The sequence below is a fragment of the Thunnus albacares genome, chromosome 9 (genome assembly GCF_914725855.1).
Source record: "Thunnus albacares chromosome 9, fThuAlb1.1, whole genome shotgun sequence".
NCBI lineage: Eukaryota > Metazoa > Chordata > Actinopteri > Scombriformes > Scombridae > Thunnus > Thunnus albacares.
The window spans coordinates 34198719-34226424 of NC_058114.1; the positions used below are offsets into that span (position 1 = coordinate 34198719).

At 40.4% G+C, this 27706-nt stretch overlaps 1 protein-coding gene across 1 annotated transcript in view; it reads right to left on the reverse strand.

The window, feature by feature from the left end:
• Positions 1-27706, reverse strand: part of arhgap39 (Rho GTPase activating protein 39) — a 103581-nt gene that overhangs the window by 42354 nt on the left and 33521 nt on the right. The gene's annotated exons all lie outside the window — the stretch shown is intronic.

A 27706-nucleotide genomic window follows, 5' to 3' on the forward strand; every position in this document is an offset into this window, starting at 1 on the left:
TACCTTGTAGTCTGTAATTTGGAGGATCTTTCTAGTCACATGCTAAAGTCTTGTGTGATCATTTGAAGTGTAGGGCTTGTGGAGAGACATTATTGGACGAGCATCTTAAGAGGGTACACCTAGTTCAGCGATCAGAGTTACTTAAACCGAGCTCTCCAGGGATCTCTTCTCAGGGCTTGGCACTAGTTTCTACATTCAGTTCCATCTCCAAGTCACTCCAAAAAGTAGTGAGTGAACACTAGTAGATTTTGGACATTGCAAGTGCATTCCAAATTCCACCCACGTATTTTTATAAGAGGTCCTCAAATTTACATGATCTCTTAGTGAAGTCTGATTTACCTAAGAGTCACATGCACTTTTTCTCTCAGATTTCCAGCGGTACCTTTCTTTGTCATAATTGTGTACACTGTTATACTATGATTAAGGGTAATCATTTCACCCACCTGAAATCTGGTGTGGAGATTAAGGTTAAAGGCAGGATTACATGCAATACCAAATATGTTGTTTATTCGTTAAGATGTCCATGCAATTTATATTACGTTGGTAAAACAAAACAAGAGTTAAAACGAGGATCTGTGAGCATAAGTGTTCCATCTGCAGTCATGACGATAAATCATCAGTGGCTGGGCATTTTAACAGCCATAACCATAGTCTGTCAGACTTACATTACATGGGTATTGAAACTGAATATGCCACAGAGACAGAATCCTTCTACAGAGGGAGACGTACTGGATACCCTCATTCCCCAGGGGTTGAATGAGGAGATTTCATTCTCTTGTTTTCTATGAATTGAAGATAATGCTTCATCACTTGTTTCATTTGTTTTATGTGAAGAATCTGCTACATGATTGAGGTGTTTGCATTTCATTTTATTTCATTCTATTTAATTATTATTTTTTAAATCATTATTTTCCTTCCTCTTCTTCTTCTTCTTCTTCTTATTAGTAGTAGTAATAGTAATAGTAGTAGTATTTTGATTTGTTTCTCATGAACTGAACAGAATTTGGTTTTGTTTTGGGTTTATTGGATTTCTATGAGATGTCATAACTATGTTCTTAGAAAGTGTGAATATGTCAAGGAGAGGAGGCTACAGGGGCAGAGAGGGGACATATCAGACACACTCTCAATGGATTGAATAGGAGATTTCATTTTCCTTTTATGAACTCAAGATATTTTCTTCATGATCTGTATATAATTCTCTATGATGTGCCACATGAATGAGATTTGATTTTTATTGGTCTTCTTATGAACCAGACATAAGTCATTTTTACTTTTTTGTTTATGTTGTTTATGATGTTATGACTGATATGTGTGGCTTCCTCTGCTGGGATGAACCTGTTGTGTCAGTTGTGGATGTCTGTAATTAAGCCCACCTGTTGTGGATCGTGTTGATTGAGGAAGGGCGCCTGGCCCGAAACGTCCGTGTGGCAATTCAAAATTAAAATCAGTTGACTAGGTGTGCTGTCCTAATCCCCTGTTATGCTATGATTGAAGGATTAATGTTCTGGCTGTTCTATTATTTGCCTTTACCTACTTAGTCATTACGTCTATATTACTGATGATTATTTGTCAAAAATCTCATTGTTTAAATATTATGTGAAAGCACCAATGGTCATCCCTACAATATTGTTGCAATTTCCATATAGAGGTATTTGGTCAAAAATATTGTGATATTTGATTTTGTCCATATTGCTCAGCTCTAGTTAGCAACATGACCATTAATACACCAAGACTGTTTTACTCATGAACTGGTTTGTTCTCTGCTGGTGAAGACATGAGGAATTCAGAGAAGTCAGATAGCTGTCAAATCACTATTCAGCCATCATCATCTCAGGTGGCAGCGGCAAATAAGCATGCATGACAAAGTGCCACCTGTCTACCACTCCTCTTGTCCTATAATAAAGCAGCTACAGGCATGCTGAGGACTACATCAGATCATCACTGCAGGATCTGTGAGTAGAGTTACATCACTCTGAGAAGTCAGAGAAGCACAACAGTAACTTCTCCACCTGTTGACTTGCTACAACTAAAGTGAACTTTGGCCTCAGCTGGTCAGAAAATCAGGGTAGTGTGCACTGCTGTGTCTGCAGCCACAATAGGTCTTATTAGGAAAATAGGTCTTATTCTGCACAATGATAGTGAAGTTAGAGATGAAGAACTGCTGGACACTTCACTGTAAAGTCCTTTCTCATTGTTTGTGCACTGGAGGCTTCAAGTTTCCACACCACACTTGTGTGAGCTGCATACTGGACCATGATTGGCTCCAAACTAGTTGTGATGTGAGATTTAATTAATCTGAATCTGATGATCCACTCAGGCCTGAGCAGTACTGACAGCGTAGCTTAACAGCTACATCCTCTTCCTCTGGCTGAGGGGAAGACCCAGCATCGACCACAGTCTGACAGCTGACGCATCGCAAAAGATACTGAAGTGTGTTGAAGAAAACCACTCAAGTCCTTGTTCAAAGTTTGCTGTAGTGGAGGTGATTTATTAGTATTCCATGATAGGGTGAGCTTACCGACACAGAGTGTGTCTGAGGCAGTAAACTGAGCCAGAGCAATGAGAGAGAAACACTTTTCTACGGTAACAACAGCAGTGATTAGACACTATGTAAATAGGTATTGATCAAAGGGTTCGGGAAGGTATTGTGAGATAGATATTGTATTGTGATCAGATGGGATGCAGTTACAGCTGGGAACAAAAGGCCAGGAAGGAAGAGGAATTTGCATTCAGACCTTACAGTGTGATTGCAGTTGACAAGATCAAGGTTCAAATTAGCAGCGGGGCAGGAGGCAGGAAAGACACACAGTTGGCACATCACAAGATCAAGAGGCCAAGCCAGTACAGGGCTGGAAGCTGCTCCCTGACATCACTCCATGAACAAGTTTGCACTGTCCAAACGAGTATTCTTCCTCAAGTGCAATCACTGCCAGTCCCTTCCAATACCCATGATTCACCTGCTTCTGTAAAACTAGCAGTCAGCTACACATGCCAGTCAATACTTCAGATGTTAAATTCTTGCTGATGTCTGTATCCGCTAATATCAGGGAGTGAATGACTAATGGCTTAGAAACACATGAACAACATGTTTAAGTTATTGAGCCTGTTAAACAAAGCTGGAATATAAACTAAAGAGACAGCCAGCTGTGCTTCTTCACTTCTGCTGTAAAAGGATGAAGGAGCTCAGAGAGGAAAGAGTTCAAACATTGTTTTAGCAGAGTTCTTGATTATAAACGTGAAGGCAAAAGAGAGACGTAATTTAGTGATGGAAATAATTGTTTATACAAAAATGGTCAAAATACATCAAAATATGGATTGTGAGGAAGACTACCTGAAACGTTGCCAATGCAGAATGGAACTGTGGTGAAGAATTGACAGCAACATCATCAAGTCATTATATAATGATCATTTTAATAAGGGAAAGAATTACATTAGTATATGTTTGAGTTTAATGAGGTTTACCACTTGATCTAAACATCTTTTGGAGGTCAAACATGAAGTGAACTGGAAATGTTGCTAATAATCCCTCATTGTCTTCCTCTTCCCGATAAATGTGTCTAATCTGAGGGTTTGTTTCCAACCTGTCTGTGTTTCTTGACCTATCAGAGGTTGTTGTAGCAGTGATGTCACTCTGTTCCCAGAACTCAGCTATCAACTTGGTGAGTGCTATGTTATTCTTATTAATAGAAATTATGGCCAAAAATACAAAAATAAGACCCACACTGTAAAAAATTAAAGCTCCTTTAAATGCTTAGGGCTGAATTTACAGTATAACAGAGAGAGAGAGAGAGAGAGAGAGAGAGAGAGAGAGAGAGAGAGAGAGAGAGAGAGAGAGAGAGAGAGAGAGAGAGAGAGAAACCAACTGCCGACCAGCAAGGTCACACACACAAAATGAGCTCCTTAAATACCCTCAACTCTTAGATGAAAAAATAAAATAGAGGAAAGCGATAACCTGTGAATAGCAACACAAGGGTACAGAGAGTGAAAAGGAGGACAAATAGCAACAAAAGTATCTATTATACCACCAAAAAGAGAGAAGTTCTCCAGCACATCTAAACCTGAAAGACAAGCAAAGAGCAAAACAACTGCTTCTGCTAGTCTGACACAAAACCTGGAGGTGAGATAAGAGACAGAAGACAAAGACATCTCTTCATCTGCAATGTTGAAAGAAGTGACAAATCTGTTTTTTAAAAGAAATATTGGCCTAAAACATCAGAAAATTAGCTAGCTTTGTGATTGTGACAGTTGGAGCAGAAGGTGGAGACAGAACCAAGCAACAACAGCTACTGCAGAGAGGTAGAATACCCTGCTAACTGTAGCAACGCTGGAGAGGGAGGTAACACTCTTGTCCTATATAGAACAACTGTTTACCACTACATCATATGCAACAGCAAAAAAATCAAAAACAACGTCCTCTTTCATACAGACAACACCAGCATGTGGAAACAGGTCATTTGTGGTAACCACACACACATTGCCAAAGAAGGCACTGTCATGGTGGCCGCTTAACTGTGTGTCATGATGAAACCCCACCCCCCCCCCCACCCCCCCTTACTCATCCTGTTTTACCAGCAAAAAAGTAATTCAATGCCATGTTTAAAAGCGGGCTAGGAACATTACAAGGCCCATTACAAGCCTTTACTATAAACATTATGGCAGAATAATTCACACCTATGTAGTGTAGTTGGTAGTGTCTTGTATGAAAACAGAATAACTGTTTAATGTGAGTCAAATGCTATGCTGCCATCTAGTGTTCATAAATGAGTATAAGAATACATTATATTGCAAAAAACACAGAAAGGAGGATTTTTTAAAATGATTTTGAGTCCTTGCAGCAGGAGGATGAAATTTTAATTAAATCGATTTTCAAATGTGCAGGTTTCTATAAAAGGTGTTTTACATAAAGTATCATGGTCAACTTTGTTACCTCATGTTAGTATGTTTTTCATACTGTCCACATGACGAGGAGCAAGAGAACCTTAACAAGTTCTAATATGTTTAGTCATTTTCTAAGAACAATACTGTAAATACTGTGCAGTATTATACCGGCATGAAAAAAGCAGGCAGGTAGATACAATTACATTAAAAAATAAAAGATTTACGCTTATTGTACTTGGTTTTATTGATCAGTTTCCATGACCACAGATGTACAATACAGTTGACTTGTAGGCAATGATGAGCAGGTTAAATGTCTGATCTCAGTAATAATAATATAGGTACTAGTGACTGAGTGTGAAGAAGCAATATGTACACAGACATATTCACAAGCTTTACTGTGGTGACTTGGCCCTGACACTTACACATTGTGCTCCTGCTACAACACTATAAGACAATAGATCTTTTTTTCATTTTCTTCACAGTTGACAACATCTCAAATGTGTCATCTTATCAATCCAACATTACTGTGACCCTTTTAATTTAACCAAAGTATACAGTAACAATCCAATAACAGTGCGAGGCTCCAGAAGGAATGGAATTATTTCTTATAATACTAATAAAACCAATCCAGTCTAAAACGCAATGAGTTTAATAGGGGGCTGCAATCATTGGCACGTATAGAGTGGAGAAATGTCTTTTCAGTTGATATCAATTTGATGCAAGAGAAAGGAGGAAGGAGGATGGACAACAACATCTGGTCTTCTTTTTTGTTTTTGCATCATTTCCAACTTTCTATCATTCTACTTTGTGAAAAAAGGCAGACGGAGGAAGAGAGGCTATTCTTTTTGTGGGGTGATATGTGTAAAAGAGTGCTAGGAATATTACATGGCCCACATGCACACAGTCGGGGTGCACTGGCATACATGCACACATTGAGACAGCCTTTACTATAAAAAGCAAAGCTACAGAAAAAAGGTATTCACAGTGCATCTGCAAGCTGGTGACAGCTTTCAGCTTTCTAAACCAACAGGTAAACATCTTAATTCAAAAAAAGCTTGTGGTACAGATTGCATCAAAAATGAAACACTGAAGAACAGAACCCCTGACTTGCAAACTGCAGTTGTTAAACTGCTCAACATGGTGCTGCTGGCTGCTCTCCTGATGTCTAGAACCAGGTTCTGATCACCCCGATGTATAGCAATGGAAATAAATTAGATCCCAGTAACTACAGAGAGATCTGTGTCAGCAGCAACCTTAGAAAAATATTATGTAGTTTCCTGAATTCCAGGATACTAACCTGTATTCAAGAAAAAAAAATATACTTGGTAAATGTCAAATTGGCTTTCTTTCAAATTACCAAACCTCCGATCATATGGTAAATGGTAAATAGACTGTACTTCTATAGCGCCTTTCTAGTCTTCCGACCACTCAAAGCGCTTTTACACTACAAATCACATTCACCCATTCACACACATTCATACACTGAATGGGTACAGGGGCTACCATGCAAGGTCCCAACCTGCCCATCAGAAGAAATCTAATCATTCACACACATTCATACAATGCTTTCTTGTTTTATCAATTTTAAAAAAGGCTTTGTTTGGCATGAAGGACTTTTCTTCAAAATCCTTCAAAGTGGAACAGGTGTTATAGTATTGTGTATTTTACTCAAGGACGTGGTGTGAAGCAAGGATGCTGTTTACGTCCTACATTATTCAACCTGTATATAAATGAACTTGCAGACCAGTTGGACCGTTCAGCAGCTCTGGGCCTCTCACTCTTTGACACAGAGATTAGATACCTGCTTTATTCTGTTGTCCCCTACCAGTGATGGTCTTCAACATAACCTGACCTGGAACAATACTGCCAGAACTGGGCCTTGGATGTCAATTTTAAGAAAACCCAAATCATGATCTTTCAAACAAAAAAGAAAGGATGTATGTCTTGAAAACAAATATCATTTTACTTTGAAAAACACCCTAATTGTACACAAAAAGAATTATACTTACCTTGGTCTGAACATATCTGCATCTGGAAATTTCGATATGGCAATAAATGCACTCAAAAAAAAAGCATGCAGGGCAATGTATGCATTAAAAACCAAGTTATTCAACATTATCATTCCAATTAGAATCTGGACAAAAATATTTGATAATGTAATTTTACTGATAGCTTTATATGGAAGTGAGGTCTGGGGCTGCTCAGTAGATTGGAACATGGCTCAAGGGACAAACACCCAGTAGATGTCTTCCATACTGAATTCTGTCAAAGAACTCTAAACATTCAAAGGAAAAATACCAAATAATGCCTGCAGAGCACAACTGGGACATTTCCCATTACTGTTAAACATACAAAAACAGGCAATAACATTTTGGACAAGCCCAATTCAAGCCCAAAAGACACACTTCCCTTCAAAACACTAAAAACCCAAGAGCTAAACCTTGAAAACAGCCCCACAGTCAGCTGAAGATGAGGCTAACCAACCAGGCTCCATCAGCACTGATTCAAAACAATACAACACAATAAAACTAATTATGAATCAGTCAAAAGATCCACATTTAGAACAGAAATGAAACAAAAACCCAAAGTAACTAAATTGAAATTTGACTCTAAACAGAGAATATAAATAGGCTTAGTATGTCCACTCTGTCAGAGATATGAAGCAGAGACGACTGGCAGGACAAACAAGAAGATACAGACAGACATGGCTGCCCATAGACGAGTGTGTTTGTGAGAGACAGTGATGCACTTCCTCCTCCCAAGTTCTCTTCAATGAGAGACTTCCACTAGGGGGGAATACCCAAAAAAATACCAAACTTCCAAATGTTCCAAACCCCAGAGGAGAAACTGGCAGTTCTCCTGGGTGAAGGGACAGCAGGTCCTCTGGCAGCTAAATATGTATCTGCCTGCCACATCCTGCAGGACATACTGACAACAGCATTATCCCAAAAAATAGGGATTTGTATGGTATTAAGTAATTGTATTAAATTGTATTATACTCTATTGTATTGTGTAGCAATCAAAGAATGGACTACATCAGTATAATATAGAACCTGCATATGTGGCACTTGTGTATTTAATACACAATATGTGAATTTTCTGTAAACTGCTTTGGCAACAACATATTTTTGTTCATGCCAATAAAGCAATTTGAATTGAATTTAGGGAGAGAGAGACGGAGAAATGGTCCATCAGCTGTCAGAGTGAATGCTTGTCAAATGGAGCAGAACCAGTCAGTTAAATAGAGAGATCCAGAGTGGAGATAGTAGGATTAATTGGCCATAATTGGTTGATGTGTTGGTGTTCCAAATGACCCAGTTTAGCTGGCGACAGTCCTCCCTGAGAGACACTGTTAACACACACTCTGAAAGATACTGATGTGCACTGAACACTTTGCAACACTGTCATGTTTAATCAGAGCTTTTAAATTCAGATTTCTATATTTAGTCAAAAAAATTAATTGTTAGCTGCTGGTTGTTAGCCGCTAGTTTAAATAAATATGCTGCCACAATCCACGCTGTCAATCAGAAAACTGGAATCTTAGTAAACTAAACACCTAAATGCTTCATTTGAATTCATCATCTTTAGCGCAATTTAAACAGCCACAAAAAATCACAGTTGAATAAGACACAAGTTTAAAGGAACAGTTCAATATTTTGGAAACTAAATTTATTGTCTTTTTTGGGGGAGAGTTAGTTGAGAAGATTGACAGTATTGTTATGTCTGTACAGTAAATATGAGGCTACAGCTAGCAGCTGGTTAGCTTAGCTTAGCATAAAGTTTGGAAAGGACCCCTCCTTTCGTCTAGCCTGTCTCTGACCAAAAGTAAGAAAATCCACCTATCAGCACCTCTTAAACTCAATTTATATCCCGGACTATTTTTTGGCCTGATGCAGTGTCTTCCTGGAGTCTTGTCAGCTTGAAGTTGCTAGGCAACCAGTGGAGACACGTTATTTAATGTGCCTGGCTGTAAGACTCACCCATATTAATTCAGTGTTTCGCATACATAGGCTCTAACTGGGCCCAGGTAGATTAAGACCCACCCAGGTAGATAGAATCCAAATTCAAAACAACACAGATTTGTCCTGTTGTCTTTGTGTTTACTGCTGCAAGAGTTGGATGTAATGAATGAATGAAAAAGAGAAATGCAGAGGAGGAAATTAAATAAAAAACAAAGAGCATCTGTCTCCACAGTAGATCATCTGTTGAGTGTTTGATGGTTATTTATTTGTACTTTAGAAAGTAACTGTCATGAAAAAATCAGAAAATAATGTTTTATTTCTCTCATTAACTGCTTTGTTCTCACTACCGCCACTTGCTCTTCTCACTCCACCACCACCATGCTGTCTCTCTCTCTCTCGTCTTTTTTAAACAAGTGGACGAGGGAAATGTCCTCCCCTCGTCCTAAACTGGTCCTAAATTGATACTAGATTACTTTGTTGTTTAGTGAATGAAGCAGGATACAATTAGAAGCAGCTGCGCTTTGTGTTTGACTGATCGGTGAAAGTCATCCCTGCAAACCCCGCCCCCAAAGGTCCTGTACTTTTGGAAAGTACTACCCCCCCAGCAGGGACTTTTTGAGGAGTAAAACAATCTCCCAGGAACTTAATTTAGACCCTGGTTCCTCCAGTGGAAACACAGGTCCAGGAGGCGAGTTCCTCAAAAGGTTCTTTGTCCTTGGAGAAAGTTCCTGCAGAGGAAACGTGGCTACAGAGGGACTGAACCGTCTGACCATCTAACCAGAGAGTCAGCACTTAACACAAACCATTCAACACCTTCACATCTCTGCTAGGACTCTAAAGACAGAACCCACGTGAGAGGAGGACTGCAGTGGTGTATGACATCATCATGATATCACATGTGACAGCTGTGGGGAACATCAGTGAAACAGCAAGGACCCTGAACAAGAGGTTGAATGACCACCAGAAACAGACATCAGCTGTCTGAACAAACTCCATCCACTGATGAAGGCTAAAAGATGTGGGTGAAAGATCTAAAAATGTTTCCAATAAGAGGACCTTGAGTGTTTTTACATTTTTTGTATTTCCTATTCTGAATAACTTTGTTATTCATAAACCTTTGTTTGACTAGTTTGTTACTGAACCCACCCATCACACGCTACACCACTACAGGTAAACTCTCAACCTGTGTGAAACACTGTCCATTTATAATCAGTGCAGACTGCTTTATCAATGTTCCTACTATAACCACATTACACTTTCACTTTTTAAGTCCATTTAAATCCATGTGCTGGTAGGAGAGTGTTATATTAAGATTTTTTAAAGAGCTTATTTACTTTTTAAGCATCATTCTTTATTTGCTGCACACAGCGTAGTGATTTTAGTTCCAGAAACAGACTTCAGGTTCTGAGACGTCTACTCTCAGCACAGCTTCTATGACCTTGTGTCTGCCAAAACAACTGGCTTTGCTTTGCCTCATTTGAAAAGACACATTTCAAGGTCAGGAGAATACCAAATTGTCAGTGGCAGTGCTTCCACAAACACAGAGACCATTATGTTGCCTTTTTACTTGCATTTGTCACCCATCTGTATTTTAACAGATGATAAAAAGGACATGTACGCTGGTCACAAGTACAGATGATGGACTCTGTTTCCATCATGTATTGTTCTTGAGAGACGGATGCATAATGTCCCACATGTCATTCACTATGGAGAAACATAAAAAACAGCCAACAATCAAACCAAGAATCCAAACAACATTCTAGCTCTAATGTCAGGTTCATTGCTAGAGCCTTTCATCAAAAAAAGTATTTAACACAGCACATGCCTCCTCTGCTGACTAATCAACAATAAACCCAGCAAAATGATGCAAAAACACAAACATCATGTCTGCAAGGCCCTAGCAGGTTCAACACCACCACAACATGCACAGCACCTCTGCAAACAGAAGCAGTAGAGTATCAGCTGATGGGTGGTCTGCTTACATGTGCTGTTTGGTTCATGCTTTGACTCAGAGCTCCTTGGAGTGTTATGTGTGCATACAGCTTCAGCCTTGATAACCCTGTGGGAATCAAACCTCCTACAGTCTGTAGGCTGTTTTCACACCTAGCTGTCTCAGAGTAGACAGTTCAATCCCTGGAAAGCTTTCCCAGAGATACCACTGCAGAGAACAACTCCACACTTACTCTGGAGAGCTTCATCTAACCCCACTGACGGAAGCTGCGCTGTGAATTATGGATTAATTAAGAACTCTGGGTGCTAAAAGTAGAAACAATCAGCTGAATTCAATTCAGGTCGTTCCCATTCGATTTCATTCAACTCAGCTTGAATTCAAATGTACTGAAACATAAAGACAAGAAGCAGACTTTGGGCAGAGACTGCAGTGAGCTTCACCCCACTGTGTGACGTTGTAATAAAGCAACATGAGTGTGACTCTGGCATCACTGATTGCTCCTCTTCCCTCCTCTTACAAAAGGTCAGTTTGCAGTCCGTCTGCCAGAACATTTCTCTCAGTAACATCACTGTGACACTGTTGCTGGGAGACAGCCAAGCAGTTTGACAACACTTTTATAAGGTATGAATGGGATGAGGGACGGGGACAAGGACAGATGAGGGGTGGAGGTGGTGGGGGGACAAAAAGGCAGAGGTAGACAGAGAGGCCACCTCCCGTCTAACATATGATCAGACTGTTCATCCATAACCTTATAAAAAGGCTCAGAGATGAACTTGTAGTACCCAAAATTCTAAAATGACTCGCATTTTTTTTTTTAATTAGTATTTTTATGGTACCTGAGAAATGGACAGTTCTGACATCCAATGTTCAATGTTCACCTGATGACAGCGGTGTGTGATTTGGTCGCAGGAGTAATGATGGAGTAAAACTACAGACTCATCCTTTCACACATTCCTTCCATCTCTGCTTTATCCCCTGCTCTTCTCCTGCTCCTTCACTCTTAAATCCTCTGCCTCCATCGTCACAGCCAGTGGCACACACACACACAAACACACACACACACACACCTGCTCACTGCAGCTCAGCAGGGTTTTGCACAAAGCAGTCTTTGGTAAGTGAGCATATGAATTAGTTTAGCAGGATACACCAGCTGTTACCATGATTAAATCTGCAATGAACACAGACACACACACACACACACACACACATACCACACACGTTATATCCAGCAGATATACATGCCAACATGAGCATTTACATGCTTTGACTGTCATGATCAAACAGCTCTCTCTGTATGTGTCTTTGGCATGTGGCCACTGAAATCTAATTATAGCAGAAGCACTTTCTGTCTAATTTTAGAAACTTCTCAATTAGCCAGCAGGCTGTTTATATCAAAGAAATACAGGTAGTAGGTATGCTGTGATGTTCAACTACCATTCAGTGTGTTTACTGCAGAAAACTGACAATAACATGCATGTAATCCCATTTCTTCAACGTCATGTACACTAGAGATAACTCTTTCTGTCATCAGGTATGGGAACAGAGAAACTTGATTTCCCAAGATAGATCTCTCCTGGAGAAAGGTCTTATCCATACTTGTGTAACTGTGTTTCCAATCAGAGTTTTCCATGTGAGCATGTGCAGGACAAAGACTTCAGACTGCAGAGATCACTGACAGCAGAGCAGTGGCCATTCAAGGTTAGAGCCGAAACAATTAGACAGAAAATTCATTGGAAACTATTTTGAAAAACTATCCATTAATCGTTGTAGTTTTTTTTTTTTTTTTAAAGGGAAAATTCACTGGTTCCAGTTCCAAAGGATTTGCTGTTTTTCTTTGTCTTATGTGAGAGTAAACTTGATTTTGGACTGATGGTCAGATAAGACAGACATCTGAAGAAATCAGCTGTGTATGTTGCTAACAATAAAATATGGTTACTCTAAATAAATGCATCTCTGTGCAAAGAGGAAAATACAAAAAAATGATACTTTCATCCTGGTCCTCTGCTACACCACTGTTTATAAAACATGGCCTCTGTTGGTTGCTTCATTACTTTATGAGACAGGCCCTGGCTCTGTGTTAGGAAGAGTCATTCATCCAGCTGGGAGAAGGTGCACTAATACACTGTTGGAGCTACTGTCTAATTCAATGTGTAGTGACTAATAGTTTTTGTCATTTTCAAAGAAATAATTAACAGCTTGTAACACAAAACACAATCACTGCAAGAAGGTGAGAAACATACATCTCACCAAGTTAAATATCTTTCTCACTTTGTTGCAGCAGCTGCTGTACCACCTCAAATGAATAGTGAATTGTGACAGCTTGGTAATACTCACTGGTTAGAGTGAATGAACGTCTGAGCAACCAGGATGTCATTTAACCTAAAAGAAATAATCAACTTTCAGCGGTCTCTGTGTGTTTTCTTTCCAACACATCAGCGCAGGCTGCTGACTGACAGCTGACCTGAGTGTCCCAGATGTCAGAGCTTCCCACCAGCATATGAAGACTTTAGACTGCAGATAAATCAATACACCAATAAGTAACTCTGACAAAACTGAAGACTCTTTAAGACTATCTTAATAGAATGTCTGCAACTTGATTTTCACATATTAATAAACTGTCATCAGTGGCTGCCTGGGTGTAAGGTAGGGCTTTATGTTACCTGTATGTGAATGAACTTAGGATCCACTTCATCTTCAATACAGTCTTTTGAAATATACTGATGACATGGCTTCTGTGAGATGTGGGTGAAGCAGACTATACAGTCCTGTGAGGATGGTGCAGTGGTGGTACACTGGAAATGTAATCAACTTATAGAAAAATCTAAGAATTAGACAGCAGCACTGCCAAACAGGATATGACATCATCCCAGTCTTAATAAAGTTTAAAGAGTTTTTTCTTCTGACAATAGTAATTAAATCTTTAATATATGCATGTCGTGCATTCACCTTCTTAAACCCAAATTATGCTTCCATACATATACATCCACATGGGGTCTGTGAGATGTAGCACTGCTCTTTCACTTTCCCCACACAGATTTATCTCAGACCAACTGAACCCACTGAATACTGGTCAGTACTGAACCGACGACCACCTGGTCACAAGCTCGCTTCTCTAACCTTCAGGCCACCACTGCCCATATATACAGTACCAGTCCTACGACTGGACACACTGTCACTGTCAAATGAATGGGAAGGTGTGTTCAAAACCTTTGACTGGTACTGTACAGTACAGTACAGGATATAAAAATAGATATACGCAAAGAATAAAAAATAATTGCATCCTATTGTTGGAACACAGTGATGTGTCAGTATCCAGTATTTAATGCATGTCATTATTATCAGCCCTGTACAGTCAGTATGACTCTAAAACATGAGTCTACATCAGACAACACAACTCCGTAACACTGTCTCTTTAAACAGCGTGCCGTCTGCTGCACCTCTTGTCTGACAACACTCATAAAGACACCCCTCACCTCCCATTTAGATTCCAGATAAACAACAGCACTGCTGCAAAAGAATAACTGTTTATTATGCAAATGAAAAGGAATAATCAGCCAGGGAACAAGATAAGGAACACTAGGCCCTATCCTACAATGTGTGTGTGTGTGTGTGTGTTTATACATGCATGTGTAGTGCATTAATATTCTTTCCTGTGGCTATCATGTGAGGAAAGGAGAAAGGAACAAAGGATAGAATGGGTGAGGTGAGTGTATGTATCCTATATACTCAGAGATAGAGACACTGAGTGTATTTATAATGTATAACATTTAGCTCATAGCATCTGTGAGAAGGTTTAGACGTTCATTGTCTTGTTCCAAGGCTTGAACCTGGAACCTTCCAGTTAAGAGATTAGACTCTCCTGTGTCTGCCTCCTCCTGATTATGTTAGTGATGACCCTGTAGAGTGGATCTGTCTCATGGCACACTAATATCAGATATCAGTCATGTCTCCAGGAACAGTTTGAGAAAGCTCCTGAGGTGGATTTCAAGCTGTCTCCAATGTTTCTTGATTGTATTCACACGTTCCTTATTGATACTGGTTATCTATCCAACTCAGCCAATATGCATGAAGTAGCAAAGTGTACAGTCATGCAGACATGGGGAGAACATGCTAACTCTACACAGAAAGGCTTCATTCAGTCATTACAACTTGGGTCATACTTTCATGCTTGTGTAGATTATTTTTATCAGTGATATTAAGACTGTACCTACCAAATTAAGTGCTGAAATCTGGGAACATGGTGACATCACAACAACGTAATCAGTCAGACGATCAAACAGGTTTTGAACAAATCAACAGTTTAGGCAAATTACTTAAAGCACTTCATGGTTAGAGAGGGGTTTGACCAAGTACTTAACAAGTTGTGTAATTGACTGCTCAAACCACTAGTCAGTGCTGTGGGCAGTAGTCCACTACTCATAGTTCATGATTTGAGCAAATATCTCCTACTCTGCTCCATTCATTCTTGGTGATGTGCTTACCAGCACATTGTCACAGCAGGAGCCCTACTGTTTAATGTGTTTGTTCCACATAGATGTGTAGTAGTGGTTGGCCTTTATTGTGAAAAAACCATTGGAGATGTTGACAAGGCTAGCAAGGTTAGCTAATCAACACTTGATTAGTCAATACTAAAGGTTTACCTTAAAGATCCCCTCCAGACATGTATTAAAACATAAAAATACTCTGCTTGGAACAATAATGTGTGTCTGATATAGTTTTTTTCACAAAATAATCTGTAATTAAGTGTTGTCATGTGATGAAGAGGAGCAAGGTGCTGTTCACAGCAGCTCAGTGCTGTTTGTAAGACTTTGTTAATAAGACTGGTAATTCCTCATGAGAAGCTGTAGCTGTGGTGACAAAAGTCAGACATGATTGGCAGCACTGCACACTCAAACAAATTAAAAAATAAATATATAAAAAACCTTCTAACTAATTAAAATGAGTATTTGTGAAGCTCCTAGTTTGAAGTGATTGGTGAGAGGACATCCACATGGTACAGATAGTACACACTTCTACAGTAAGTACAGCAGGTTAAAGGTGAAGCAGGAAGTGGGTCTGTAAACTGTGATGGAATGGATGTTTAACCCCTTAACATCCACCCTTTTTATAGAATTTTCACCTATTTGGCATACCCAAATGGAAAAGCTTAGAACAGAAGAACTGTAAGGCCATGATGCATGTATTAGGCTTCATTGACATCTTCTAGTTTCTGGAAATTTAGCATGTGGCTAAAACACAAACAAAACTACATCAGTTCAAATAAGACTCAGTGTTTTTGGTCCTCGTCTATCATGAGTCATATTTGAATAACAATAATTAAGACATGCTTTATGCCAGAACTATGCAGAACACCATATACCTTCTACATCTTGTCAACCTGTATAATATTCCAGACCTCTAGGTCTAATCTTATGGGAGCTAGGAGGTTTTTGGTTTGTGGTGTCACTGGTGTCCCTGAACCTCTCCAATCATCTCCAATTGGCCCGAACTGTGCCAATTGCTTTTACTCATTACTGCGTGATGCTACCACTTACAACTGGCTTAAGCGGGTCGTCGGTGACCCGGTGGATGTTAAAAGGTTTAACAGACAGTTTGGGTCATTATTTTAATGTTTACCTTGTTTTTACTCTTACCTGGGAGAAATTTCACAGGAAGTTTAGACTGAGACAGACCTGTTACTGATCAATGCATTCTCAAACACTTCAGCTACATCATATTCTATTCCAGTGTCAGTGGGATGTTGCGGTAAATCTGTTCCCTGATTAGATATCCTTAACTCTATCTGATTATCTGTGGACTCTGCTGGAGGCTCCAGCTCCTCATCTCATCTACAGCCAGGACAGATAACACTAACACACTGACACATCAGGCTGATAAAGACAGTGAGAATGTTACACCCTTTCCAGCTGCTAATAACATACTGTCATTTCTGTTTCGATCCATTTAATGTTTTACAATCTAATTTCATTAGTTTCATCACAAAACACAACTGTCAAATGGTGGGAAAACTGAGAGCACCACTGAGATCCCCTCATCTGCTCCTCAGCCTGATGCTTACAGCATCTGATTTCATGGAAATACATTCTGAAGTTTTTGTAGATGCATGATGACAGACAGGAGGGAAAATTATAACACTTAAATATCATCACATAAATCCAAACAGAAAACACATGCACATTAATGAAGACAGCACGTTCTCTTCCCATGGATATTACAGAGTGTGTATGTGCTAACGGAAGGAGACATCTACGACAGTCTTCAGAGAGAAATGTGATCCTGATCTGACTTTGTGTATACCAGAGGCACACTTGACTGTCAGCTGCAATCCAGTCAGATCCAGTCATATGTAGAGACAGCCCAGTATGTCAGGGTGTGGTGACTGATGGTCTCATCTGTACCAGCATGAGTTGCACAAACATGTCCGGCCGGTCGGTATGAAAGTGTCTCCTGGGACTCTACAGGGTTCAGGATGGGCTCCTCTAAGTCTCTTGGCCACAAGCCCAGCTCATTATGGCTGAGGACAGTCTATAACACACTGACAGCAGCCAGTGTGACTCATCCATGAACAGAAAACAGTCTGCTGGAATGTCTTCAGAACTGACAGTAAGTCACCTTAACACATGCACGGGCATGAGAAACACACATCACAATATTTTATAGTCATTGCATGTTAAACACGGCATGTTGGTTTGGCAGTAATCCACTCCACTTTGCAGCATATATAAATATATTAAAATATATTAATAATATATATGTGGGTGCATACATCAGGTGAATCATGTGATGTGCATGACCTGGAGGAAGTAGGTGTATAAAAAGGGAGGTAAACAATGTTTACCTATTTTAAAACACCGTCACCTCTCGACCATGGAAGCTGCTACATCCTATATACATCCTTGAGAGATGATAAGACAAAAAGATGGGCCTCTAATAATCTGGATGAAAAAGAAAATGTACCCTGTATGGCTGACTACATCAGGTGTCTTAGACAAGAAAACCTCACATTGCCGCCTCCACCTCTACATGAGAGAATATTATCTGTAAGAGTGTAAAGGAGGATCACTGGCTCTGTCAGATGAAACATCCCAGGCAGTGGCAGCACCACCTTTTTTTTTTTTTACTACCAGACCAGTTTTGTGTACATACATGAAAAGATATATACAAAAGATTTCTTAAAAACATTAATGGTGGTTTTACATATAATAATTGCATGCAGTGTGCAAATGCAAAAATAATTTCACAGATCATACAATGACATCAAAAGTCTATAAATAAACTTTAACTTGACTAAAAAAAAAAACATGACATGAAAATGTCATCTAAAACAATCTAAAAACCTATTTTTTTACATTGCACATGTATTAGATGTATTGATTCTTCACATGTTCCTTTTGTTTTGCAGTCTTTCTGTTGTGCTGTGGAGTCCCAGTGGTTTGTCTCTTTTGCCCTTGCTCTCCTTCCCTTCATCTCTCTTTTCTGCTCTGTTTGGCAGCATTCAGCAGTGCGGGACTATGATTCTAATCAAGATTAAACAGTGTAATCTGTGTGGGAGTATGTGCGTGTCCTCTGAAAGGTGGGACGTTCAGACAGTGAAGAGGAGAGAGGAAAAAGGGGCTTGCATAGTAGATGTGTGCAGGAAGATAGTCCTGTCCTCTGCTTGGATTCCCAATCAAACCACATTTGCATTTACAGCTAAACAGGCCTTTATGTTCTCAAGAGTACTGAAATAGTTCCAGTACATAACTCCCCCTAAAACTACAACTGTACACTTATTAAACAAACAAGATACAACTTTTGAATTAGTGAGCTTTAGAAGTGTCTTAGCTAGGCTAACCAACGATTCTTTTTAATGAGATTGGGTTTATACAGTTGATACTCATCATCATCATCATCATCTGCTCCTGTAACTTGTGACACTTTGGATGCCAGATGAGGATGCAGATGGATAGGAAGTAACAGGACTGCTTGAATTACAGTAGAAGAGAAGAAAAAGACGAGAATATCAACAGAAAGCAGAATGAAAGCAAGGTGTCATCATGGGACTATTGCCTGTAGTGTGAGGGAAACTTAACAGTGTATAATCTTATCAACAATGCCGGAGTGAGAGTTTTTCAATGGAAGTGAACTCAGCTCCCACAAGTGAAACACGATATCACTGGAATTCCTGTTCCTGTTTACCGTTTACTGTTTACTAAAGGTTGTTGTGCCTTGAGAGTGTTGGGCCTCATGCTCCATGTACATGAGGCGAAGGCAGGCCCGCATGCAAGTTCCAAAGCCTGATAGCACCAGGACAATAAGAGTCCATTTCAGACTCCGAGGACGGACCCGTCAGCATCCGAGCCGAGGAACCGAGCCGAACTGAAAGACGGACTCAAACACACCTCCTGCTCACTTTCTGAAGCGACCAAGTAAGAGCTTTAAGTCTGGGCAGAGACAGTGTTACAGTGTGTTAGTCTCAGCTTCAGTGCTGTTGTTAGCTTTTAGCTTTTAAGCTTTATTGCTGCCATTTTCTATGTTGTGTGAATTGACGGACCGCTGAGTCCATTTGTTCTGCTCTTCTCTGAGGACTATTAGAAGTTTGTGGCTTGTTTAGTTGTGTTCACCACTCTAGACTGTTTTTGTGTTTGTCCTGCTCAGGACTACTGCTGCGTCTAGTGCAAGACGCCGACCAACAGGCGGCGCCATCTTGCTATTGTCTAACCAAGACACCGCCGTCATTTCCACCATTTGGTTCTCGTGTGACGTGACTTCCTCCCATAGTCACGTCCACGTCTAAACCCTCAACGTCCCTAACCCTAAGTTTAATAAACACTGTTATATCTTTAACGAGAAGTCTTTTGTCATTATTGTGTTTTAACATATTGTGAAAAGTGGCTGATTGAAGGAGTCAGAGCTCCAATTCATACCTTCTTTGTTTACCTGTGAATGTTGATATATTAACATTCTAGGTGAACTCTTTTATGAAACTACCTTTGGTTATTGGTCCCGGTTTCCAGGTGGTGCCCTGTAAATTTGAATTCATATTAATAATTCTATTAATTTTTATAATTAATAATTGTCTCTGATAACTATTAATTATTGCTAATAACCAACCATGCTCCTCACAGATCGGACAGTTGTGTTCCCCCTGTGAGGTTCTTTAACAGTTGCTGCCTGAATTATTAATGAATATTAACAATATCTTGATATCTTGAATTGTTTCATAATTCATGATTATCTATGATAATTATGAATTATTGCTAATATCCAAAAGCCCTCCTAGCAGTCCTAACAAGAGGAAGCTGTGTGTGTGACTAAGTGCGGTAGTGAGCTGTTAAACTGAGCGTCCATGCTAGTCTGGTGGGAGGGGCTTAGGACAGAGAGGGGAGGGGTTAAGAGAGCTTCATTTTCCAGAAAACTGCCTACCACAGCTTTAAGCAGTGACAAGTAAAACACATGACGTGTGGAAATAAAGAGCATTGGTGTAGAACTGCTGTAAATGATTTTAAATCAGAAGATAATAATATAAATAACTATCTCATATTTAATACATCTTCATACCTTCATTTAAAAATCCCTCATAAATACAATGTTGTTACATATTTATGGTGAAACTTCACTTCTAAGGCTTGGATGGACCTGAAAGTCTCCTGCTTGAATCATTGGTAAAAAACAAACAAACAAACAAACAAACAACTTTATCTGTAAATATATCTGTAATGGTTCTTTGATAAAAAAAAAGAAGTAAAAAAGTAAAAAGGTACATGAACCTATGTAAATTAAAGTAAAACTTTGAAACTCACACTTCAACACTTCAAGAATCAGCAGCTCCTCCCAGTCCACAACTCTGAATACATATCAAAGTTCCATAATCTTCCAAACATTTCCAAACCAATAGGAAGCCTGCAAGAGTAGAAGTTTTGTTCTGTATCTACAGGTGAAGCAGACGACAGCAGCTGTCCTGAGCTGACATCCTGTACAGCAAAGACTCTGACAGGCCTTCAGGACAGGTGCTGGCTGTGATGTAACTACAGCAGCGTGGATGTAACATGTCGCTCCACTGTCAGGCATACTGCTGGCCTTTACAACAGGACCAGCCACAATCGATGCTTTTACAAGGCAGACGGCTGACCGAGCATCTGCTGCCCTATCAGATGTCCCTCTCTCCGTCTCGCACCTTCTCTCCATTCAGGAGGCTCTCCGTAAAGTTTGCTGTTCTCTGCTCCCTTCTCATCATCTGCTCTATTCAGCGTGCATACACACATACACACACACACAGCTCTTCATCTCCCTCTGACCCTGGTGGCCTTGTGAGGCAGAGGAGGGGAGGTAGCAAGGGTGAGGGGGGTGCAGGAGGGAGTCCCATTCATCCTGTGGAGAGTGAGTGGGAGGCCTCCATGTCCTCTGACCCAGAGGGGTTCCTCCCCTCACCACCTCCTCTGTCACACTTTAATGTGCTGGAAGAGAAAGAGCTTCTCACAGTGGTCTGAATAACAAAAACAAAAGAATCATTCAGTACAACACTTCCTACTTCATGCAGGTTGTATTCTGTGGTGGTTAAGATGTAAACAGCTCTGTAAGATCAGAGTGCACTTGCACAGATAGATCCTTTACATGCAGGCGTAGATGCAAATACAATCAACCCTGTCTGAGCTGTCAAGAAGATGATAATGCAGAAAGATTGGTGCCAAACATACAAGTAATTTAAAGGAATACTTCCACATTTGAAATAATACACTTATTCACTTTCTTTCTGGAAGTGAAATAACAAGATGGATATCAATCTCTTGTCTGTGTGTTAGACCTGCATTAACTGCTCATCTTCAACACTTGAGAGCAGCAGAAACAAGCAGCCAACACAACACTGACATATCATTAGCTTCTTAGTTGACATGTTGATCTCGTTAGCAAACAGTTGCTTATTTCCACATCCAGCAGTTACGGAGCAACATTATCATTCATTTGGAGTCGTGTTTCTGTCCTCCTGGTGGATGTAAGTCTAATATTCACTCTCTTTTAACTCTGTTTTTGTTCTCTACCAACTCCTGAAGGGAATATCTGGCTCTTTAGCTGCTAAATGCTCCACTATGTTGTACTATTCCTTCCTGCATTATTTCTAACTGATCCACTGAACAAATAGTTCCAAATATCTCCAAACTGGTTTCAACTAGTTTTTAGCACCGCTAACAAAGCTCTGCTACTTTAGTGAGGAACACGTTTCATTTCCTGTAAATTCTTCACAATAAAAGTCTCCTGTTATTTAGTCATTTAAAGCTTTAAATGTGAAGCAGTGAAGCAGGAAGTGTTTGGGTTGCACTGGCAGTAGAGTTACAAAACTAAAACGAACTATTACTCATGCAAAACTACTCTAGTGGAGTCCAAAAATAAAAAATTAAATATGAGTATAATAGACCCTCTTTGGAAAAAGAATCCACAGATGAATCAATAATGAAAATAATGGTTAGTTACAGCAGTAGATAAACTAGGTAAACTAGCCATTCTAACAGCAGACAAACACACTGTTTAATCCATTCCTTACTATTTGATTTTGATATTTTTGATTCTGGTAAGGCTAAAAGAGACAATCCTTTAAACTGTACTGTATACCAAAGCACTCTCATTGGAATGAGTTCTATTGCAGTCTTGTGATTGAGCAAACTGTGGTGCAGCACAAAGCAGCTATCAGTGTCAGTCAGAGGTATCCACTCTGACTGTTTGCACTGACTGCAATCCAATCATTATTTCAGTGCCAGCTCTGACTTGATCATTTCTGTTATTTGCTTTACATTTAACTTACTCAAGGAGATTCTGACGAATGGACAGGAGACAGAATCAAACCACCAAGCACACAATCTTTGACAATCTGGGTCACAATTTGATAAAGTAGAGAAATCCAGTCAATGTCTGGTGGTGGCCACCATCTCTATGAACCACTAACAAGCAAAAAAACACTCTCGATGACTTTGTCTCTGTTTATTCTATGAAGCGGTGGCCAGTTGCTGTCCATGAATCTAAAACAAACTGCCTCTCTGTTTGCTCTCTCCTCTCCTCTCGTGAAGCAGCACTGTCCTGCTCCGGCAGTCTGTCCACACTCCAGCTTATCACCAGCCAAGAGCTTTCAGTGCCGTCCTGCCTCTCTGTGGACCGATTTAAGGTATTTTAGTGTTGGCAGCAGAGGCCTAATGGGGTACGTTGTCAGATTAGATCCCCTGACTGTGTGGATGACACACCTCCAGCTCAGCAACCGCTATCTAGAGATGTCAGCCAGGAGCATCTATTACTATTGACCTACATCAGCTCCACTGTCTGCTGAGCAGTACAGTCACCTGAGATGATTCCAGAATGACCTCCTGTACTGTGTGCAGCTTCAGAGAGAGAAATATTACAAATAGGGCTGCTAGATGTTATGGTGACTAGAAGCAACATGTTTTTATGAGAGTCATGGCCAAGAAACTCTTCCTGCTTACAGTCCAACACCATTTTTTGATTGTGAGATCCAACTAGCTTCTGCCATAGTGCCACCCTGATACAGCACAATCTCCCAGCTGATAGTGGGAGAGGTTATCCACTCATTAGTATGCTAATATTTAGTCCATCAGGTGCAGAGGTGTTTGCAAAACTGGGTCTTTAGCTTTTTCTTAAAGATGGAGAGGGACTCTGCGGATGGAATGGAGTTTGGTGACTCGTTCCACCACCAGGGAACTACAGAGGAGAAGAGTCTTCTCTAGCTATTTGGGCAGATAGGAGCTTCTTCAGGACCTTCTTCCTGTGTTTATATTGTCACTCCCACCCCTCACATGTGATCAATGAGAGGAGAGAATGATCTCACCTGGCTTTTAGTGATGCATTGTTTGCTTGAATTTTTTCTTCTGTGGAGGGGAAAAAAAAAAACGCCAAAGGGAAAGTGCAACAACTCCTCCACTGATTCAGACAAGAGCAGACAAACTATAGATTTGAAAATGCCCTAAGAAGAGACACTGCTGATTTAAAAATATTTTTTACAGCTAATATCTTACCAGAATTATTTTGGATCTTGCCATTAAGTGGGTCTGTAACTCTGAAACAAAACTGTTGTGCTTAGTTTCATTGGGTAAGGGCTAATTACAATTTTTTGAAAACAAAAATCCAGTTTGCAAGAGGAAAAAAAGTTGATGGTTAGGGTTTAAAAACATCACATTCTGTGTGATTTTCATTGTGTTTAGATCTTTAGATCCATTCTGAAGGTGGTGCAACAGATCGTAGTTGATCTGTGATCTGTACGGATCGCCCCCCCCACGGTTCAGCACACATGTGAACCGTGGATTCATTGCAAAATTGAATGTCTCATTTATGACAAGGTAAACAAACTGCTGTAAGTACAAGTCATGGACAGACAATGGGTCGCTGACAGGGATTTTGAAGAGCGACGACCAAACCAACATCTAACGGGTCTGTAGTGACATCTGCAGGTGCAGCTAATTAGCATCTAGCTGCTAATTGACGTTAGCGGTGAATGCTTGTTTGGTGGCTCGTTCAACAGACTAAGCTGCAGGACCAGACGTGTGTTCATGTTTGTAAGTTATCAAGTTCTGATGACGTGGACGTAGGCTGTTGTTTCATTCACTACCATGTTTAAAAGAGGAAGGTATCAGGCCTCATATTGCAATTTAATTTAACAATTGAGTACTGAATATTTTATATATTTTAATATTTTATTTAAACATTGGACATCTTGAATGTTGTTTTCATTTAAGACCATGGGCAAAAGTTCCTTGCTGTAAGTGTTTTACAGAATATATGGAAGGCAAAGTTTAAAACTAGACTGACACAGTCTGTGTCAGTAATATTCATATTAATTTAGTTGACTAAATGTCATGTCACACTCATGGACTTTTGATATAAGCAGTAAATGTTAAATCATCTAAAAATAGCTATAAATGAGCACTATGCATTCATCCTGCCACCCTGACTTTTCCTGGCTACTTTACATCTAAATGTAACATGTGCAGTGGCCCCTGGTCTGCACAGATAACCACAGATGTTAGCTGCTGCTCAGTGATCAAGGCTAGATGGGTAACTGTCCTCTGGGGGCTCAGTCAGACAGTTAGAGCATCTTACTGGCATCAACCAGCATATGGAGACAGGAAGTACATGAGATTCTGCTGCAGTGTACGCACACACACACACACACACGCACATAATATCACACACGGAGAGGCTTTAAATCCACCATCAGTATGCTTAATGGGCCTGCAGTGAGTCAGGTGGGGCAGGAGGCAGCAGAGATGAGGAGGGAGGGATGAGAGTGATGGAGAGAAAGACAGAGGAGGAGAGGGTTAGACGGTCGAGCAGAGGGAGGATGATGGAGACACAGGGTGAGAGGGGATAAGAATGGAGAGGAGGGGGTGGAAGGCAACTGGTGTTTGCAGATGAATGAAGCAGCTAGCAGGATTAATGGACAGAAAGGCAAGAGGGAAATAAAAGACAATGGAGGAATCGAGGAAGGACATTCACTGGCCTCAGGCATCTGCAGCCATGTGTGCAATTTGCATTTTCTGTGGTGATAGACTGTGTGTGTGTGTGTGTGTGTTGGGGGGGTGTATTTACTTTCTGTCAGAGCTGTTCTTGAGGAATCTTTGGAAGCTAGCTAACTTGTCCCTTGAACATTAAACAACTGAAGACAAACTGGACAAAAACATTGGCCTCAATAATTGAACACTGGTGTAAAGTGGTCTTCTGACCAGCAGCAGGTATCAAGACTACAAAGAGTTTTCACAAAGGACAAACAGCTGATGTCTCCTCACATGAGCAGGCAGACTTCCCAGTGTGCTGATTGGCTAGAAACAGCAACTGCTGCCGACAGGAATAAGTGAATCAGTTAACAGACACAAATACTTTCACAATGGGAAAATAAATGCAGTTAAAGTGAAATTAAAATTCTTTGTTTGTTTACATGGCGTTCATGTCATATCGGAGTTGCCTATTTACAAGTTTCCAACTTGTAAATAGTGTTCTCGTCAACCGCCAAGTCGTAATTACAACCGGAAAGTCTGAAAAGTCCGATATAGCCGATTTGGCACCAAACAAATATGAACGCCTCACATCAGCCAAAGTCCGTTGTTCAATGTAATTAATCCTAAATTGAATGAATGACTCAGCAGCTGAAATAACATGAATGAAAAGTAATGTGTAGTGGGAATCCGTGCTAATGTTAGCAGCCTAGGCTAACAAGCTTCCAGTTTCTTCTCTTTTTGTCAATTGTTTTTTATTTTTTCAAGTCACTCAAGTATACTCATTTTAGCTTATCAATACTTATTGTAGATTTTCTTCACAATAAAAGCCTATCACAGAACAGAGGGATTATTCCCCAATTAACCACTGGAAGACTTTTAGTGTGAAATATCCATGCAGGAAATGTTAACAATATGGCAAGATCCTCCTGTTGTATTGATGTAAGTGGTGGTGGTGAGATGTATATAGTATTGTCTCTAACTGGCTGAAGTAAAGCTCTGCTTCTCTCTGCAGCTGAGGGAAATACAGCTCACTGTTTTACAATTAGCACAGGAAATTGGGCAGTAGGCAATAATAGCAATACGGCTGTAATACCAACATGTTTGTTGACCATGGAGCTCTTTGCAAACTGGCACAAACATCATACTTCTTCTAAAAAAAAACATAATGATGTAACAGGTGTGCATACATCCCCATGTCGATTCAGTGCAGTACATACTGTATGTCAAAAGAGGCCACATTAACAAGAACAACCTCTTTGATGGAATTCAGCAGATGGAGCTTTACTCCACACAGTACAAGAGAGGGCGTCCTGTACGGGGTCCAGACCTCATCCAGACTCCACTGGTGTTATTATTCCCTCTTGGCTGAGCACCAGCAGGGCTCAGGCCTCCCCTTTCACTCAGCCCTTTGTTTCACTTTATATGCCCTCAATTGGCTTAATCGGTGTCCCTGTGAGGGCCAGCAGGCATGATGCTGGAGGGTTAGAACACAGTGGGAACTGAGGAGAAGAGAGAAGAGGACAGGAGAGAGGGGGAGGGCAGAGGAGAGGAAGAGATGAGAGGAAAGGAGAAGGGAGAGGGGAGGGGAGAGGAGAGGAAAGGAGAGGACAGGAGGAGATGAGAGAGAAGGAGAAGAGGAGAGGAGAGGAGAGGAGAGGGGAGGGGAGGGGAGGGGAGGGGAGGCGCACCCAATTGAACTTTTATCAGCTTATTGAATAATCAATATCATCACACATCAGTCCCACATATCTGGGCTAGTAGGGGCCTACTAACCTACTAGTAGCTTCCATTTATTTCAGTGAGTGTTGGAGGAGTGCAGTAGGCGTAGAAGGTGTGTTATCAGGCTTGTGCTGCTGTTTCTTGCTGCTTAAACAAAACAAAAATGTCTGCCATTCATTTAATTCTCAGTGGAAAATGCAATATTTTAAGACAGTTTCGACATTAAAATGTGTTTTGATAACATTTCTAGCAAGAAATGTGCATCTTATTTTCATTATCTTTGTTCAGTTAATGTAGATTATGTTTCATTTGTTAGTTATTACAGAGATTCTTTCAGGTCTTTCTATCGTTGCTATGGTGGTTGCTATGGATGCTCAACCTAGTATCACGGCAGTTTGTGAAATAGTCACGAAATGTATTTTCTATTTTTTTTATGACACTCAGCATGACTTTCAAACTAATCTATTTCAGTTGTAAGTATCTTTACTGCCTGCATCAGCTTTCTTTCTGTCAGTCGGGACTCGGGAGCACAGAAGGAGAGGAGAGGAGAGAGGAGGAGAGGAGAGAGGAGAGAGGAGAGAGGAGAGCGGAGAGCGGAGAGAAGAGAGAGGAGAGAGGAGAGAGGAGAGAGGAGAGGAGAGAGGAGAGAGGAGAGGAGAGGAGAGGAGAGAGGAGAGGAGAGGAGAGGAGAGAGGAGAGAGGAGAGAGGAGAGAGGAGAGGAGAG